The following is a 4,212-nucleotide window of genomic DNA, read 5'->3' as shown; positions in this document are numbered from 1 at the left end:
AACCAACACAAACCTCCCAATTCCCTCTCATCACAAACACAAACCATGGCAAAGAAGCCAAGCATGGGTAGACAAAAGATCAAGATTGAAAAAATCCTAGTGAAAAACCACCTCCAAGTCACCTTCTCGAAGAGGCGTTCAGGCCTCTTCAAGAAGGCGAGCGAGCTCTGCACCCTCTGTGGTGTAGAGATCGGCATCATCGTCTTCTCCCCGGCCGGGAAGGTCTTCTCCTTCGGCCACCCCAACGTGGAGTCCATCATCGACCGCTACCTCACCACCCGCCCCCCTCTCCCCGCCCCCCACGACCCGTTCCACCTCCTTGAGGCGCAGAGGAACGCGGCCGTGAGGGAGCTCAACCTCCAGCTGGGGCACATGTTGAGCGAGGTGGAGAGCGAGAGGAAGAGAGGAGAGAGCTTGGACGCGATGAGGAAGGCCAACCAGAGCCATTACTGGTGGGAATCGCCGATTGGGAAATTAGGGCTCGAGGAGCTGGAGCAGGTGAAGGAGGCCATGGAGGAGTTGAAGAAGAATGTGAATCGGGAGGCGGCCAAGCTCGCAGTTTACGCGGCCGGGAGAGGTGGGGTTTTTGAGCAGTATGAGACGAAGCCGAGCCAAGGGGGTGTGGGGTCAAGTATTAATAATATAGCAGCGGCTGCTGCCGCGGCCGCAGCCGCCGCTAATGGCAATTTTGGATATTGCCATGGATTTTTTTAATTTTTATTTTTATTTTTATTTTTGGTTTTGGGGTTTGCCAGTATCTCAGTGCATAAGAGAGATATGGTGTGGTTGATGGTTTATTACTTCTTTTTGTGTGTTTTTTGATCATTTTGTGGTTCATGGTTTATGAATTTATTCTGATCAAGAATCGCTTAGATATTCTAGTTATATTGTAAAGGCATTTAACCGACGTGCATCACTTAGCTAAGATAAATGCTAAGTGTTGTCTATATACTCCCTATGTTAGACCTTAATTGTTTCAATTTGCCATTTTCGTCTCTCATATGTGAACAATTGTCTAATTTGTTTTTTTACTATTTTTAGTAATGAATCATATATTTTACGAAATTTATCTTATTCGTTTTATTATATAAAAGTAAGACCGAATTTTTAGTTTTACTAACTTTGTTCATACAGTTTTTATTATATTTATTGAATCCATGACAAATCAAAGTGAGACTATTAATAACAGATGGAGGGAGCAAACTTTTTTACTTGCGCTGATTTTATAACAATAATCTTGGTTAGCTTAATGGTTTGGTGGCAATCGGTTTTGGTTATTGTTATTTATTATAACCAATTTTACTGTAATTTATTTTTGCTTTTTCTTTTTGTTTATTGCATTTTTTAAAAATTTTCTAAAAGTATCATACTTCCTCTCTCTTACTAAAATAGATGTATTTTTTCAATCAGGATTTAAAAAAAATGATGGTTGGTAAATTCAGTAGAGAAAAAAGTAGATTGGTAAAATGAATAATTATAATTGAAGTAAGAGAGAATAAAATAGAAATGAGAAGAAAAAGAAGATACATGAAAGAGTGAATGTATTGTTTTTTTTAAAAAAGAGAAATAAGTCAATCAGTTGGTCTTATAAAGTATGTTTTGGACCATATTTAACCGAACGTTCCGTCAAAGAGTTAACGACTCGGGACTTGAGAACACATCAATTAATACTTTTAGAATTTCTATATTAATAAAATTATGCATTTAAATTCAGTAGAGAAAAAAGTAGATTGGTAAAATGAATAATTATAATTGAAGTAAGAGAGAATAAAATAGAAATGAGAAGAAAAAGAAGATACATGAAAGAGTGAATGTATTGTTTTTTTTAAAAAAGAGAAATAAGTCAATCAGTTGGTCTTATAAAGTATGTTTTGGACCATATTTAACCGAACGTTCCGTCAAAGAGTTAACGACTCGGGACTTGAGAACACATCAATTAATACTTTTAGAATTTCTATATTAATAAAATTATGCATTTAAATTGGATCGCATAAAATATTGCTTTTCAAAATTTTGAGCTCGAAACTTATATAGTTCTTTTGCATTAAAAATGTCCTCTCTTCACCACTACCTACCTATGCACACATGGCATTTTACATCAATGGTGTAGAACAAATCTATCCGGTCCAAGGGTTGACCGATGCGAGGCTTAAGACCCACCAATTAATTCTTTAGAATTTCTAAATCTATAAAACAATTAACTTTTTCAGCAGTTAGTGTGAATCGTGTACAAAGAAGGCATATGCAATTAAATCGAATCACATACACTTTAAATTTTAAGCTCGAAGCTTATAAAGTTCGTTTATGTTAATAAGTGTCCTCTCTCGACCCCTACCTGCCTATGCACACGTGGCATTCTACTTTAGAATTTTTAAATTTATAATTAATTTGACACGTAGTTTATGCGGATCATAGTGCAAAGGCTTTTGCAATTAAATTGAATTACGTAAAATATAGCTTTTCAATATTTTTAGTTCGAAACTTTTAAGGTTCGACTTACATTAATAAATGTCCTCCCGACCGCAACGTGCCTCTATGCACACGCGGCATTGCTACATCAGTGATGTACATGTTAACATTCTTATATGTCACTCGCGATCAAGATATTTCGACGAGAATCGCATTTTCAATTAAGAACGAGCTAGAACTTCAAGTTAAAGAATCTTAATCTTTACCATAAAAATTTACTAGTACCTTTTATTTATGATTATAATAAAAGTAATATTTTAAATTTCATTTTAAATGTGTCCGCGACAAGAATTCCCATTTCTTATGTAAAGAAAATTCTGTTAATGTGTCTTTAATTTATCGTGACATCTATATGTAATTATTAAAAGAATCCCCAATTGTGATTTTCCAATAGTTGAAGAACTTTGATGAATGATTGCTATTTAACGAAACGAGCTAAAATTAATTATTGCGTTTCACCTGTCTTATATCTCCAAAAGGTTTCTCTCTTCCTCTGATGGATTCTCTGTTGGACATAATTTATCATCATATATTCAAGAAGACATAATTGAATATAAGTAAAGCAAGATCTTCGAACATCATGTATTTCACGTAAAACCATAAACATAATAGGATCGAAACATACCTTGGCGATCCATAGCGGAAGCGAATGAGGAAGGAGGAGACGATTTCCTTGAACTCCTTTTTTTTGGCGTAGTAGCGCAGCTCCAACTCGAAGGATTTGTTTCTCTCTCTTTTCCTCGTTTATGTGTTCTCTATAATGTGTGTGATTTGATGGGATCCCACACTTGTATTTATAGGCAGAGAGAGGACAAACCCTAATTATCAAACCCTAAAAGCCCTTTCCATCAAAGAGGCCCAAAATAATTTATTCATAATCATAAACTTGATTCTCAAGTCTCACGTAAATCACAAACATTATTCCTTACTTATATATTCCTTTCCTTAATATATGATAGGAAATATATTATTCCCAAATCAGTGACTATATATTAGTCAACTAACAATCGGCCATATACAATTATATATAACCTCAATTTCCTTGTTAGTCATAGGAATCATATTGTGAATTACCATTAATTGACTAATTAATCACATGATTAGGAAACATCCCAATTGTTGGTGCACGCAGCGGAAGAGCATGTAAATAAATCACATAATAATCAGATCTATTTAGCAGATTATTTAGACAAAATCTATTCGCGCAATTATCACATGTATCATGCTCATAACTTGAATTAATCATGCTTTAAGAATATTGAAAACCTAAAACATGCTTTTCTACGGAGTAGAATAATACCTAATTAATTCTCCAAAGAATTGAAGATGGCTAGCGACTTCTCCACGTGTAGCTTTAAGTACTAGACCACAAATCTTCTCTCTGGTTCCCGAACTGTACTCTAATATCAGTGTGGGCTGATCTTACTAGAATACTAGGACTTAAATAAAGAAGACAGAAGAAATCCTTTTTGGAATAGGACTCAAATTCGAAATCTCCTACAGCTGGGAGAGATCGAAATTTTCGAAAATTGCAATATGAGATATTGTGTATTTTCTGTCTCCTTTATTCTCCTATTTATATTAAGTTCCTTTTGGGCCCAGACAGGGATCTATGGAAGGCTTTGGATATGGGCTCATCCAATTTACTTTTTACTAATTAAATTGAACCCACAATTTAATATAAGTTATAATTGGAATATTACGAGCAGCCACTACAGAAGTAATATTGAACTCTCCCCATCC

General features: G+C 35.2%; 1 pseudogene; it reads left to right on the top strand.

Annotated features, from left to right (window-relative positions):
- LOC125218172 (agamous-like MADS-box protein AGL62 pseudogene) lies at nucleotides 1-898 on the top strand (annotated as a pseudogene).
- Nucleotides 899-4,212: the final 3,314 nt, after the last annotated feature.

Source organism: Salvia hispanica, chromosome 1 (genome assembly GCF_029641045.1).
Source record: "Salvia hispanica isolate PSC_SH4W2 chromosome 1, Shi_PSC_v1, whole genome shotgun sequence".
NCBI lineage: Eukaryota > Viridiplantae > Streptophyta > Magnoliopsida > Lamiales > Lamiaceae > Salvia > Salvia hispanica.
Note: the sequence above shows the minus strand (reverse complement) of the source record. Positions and strands in the feature narration are given on the sequence as shown.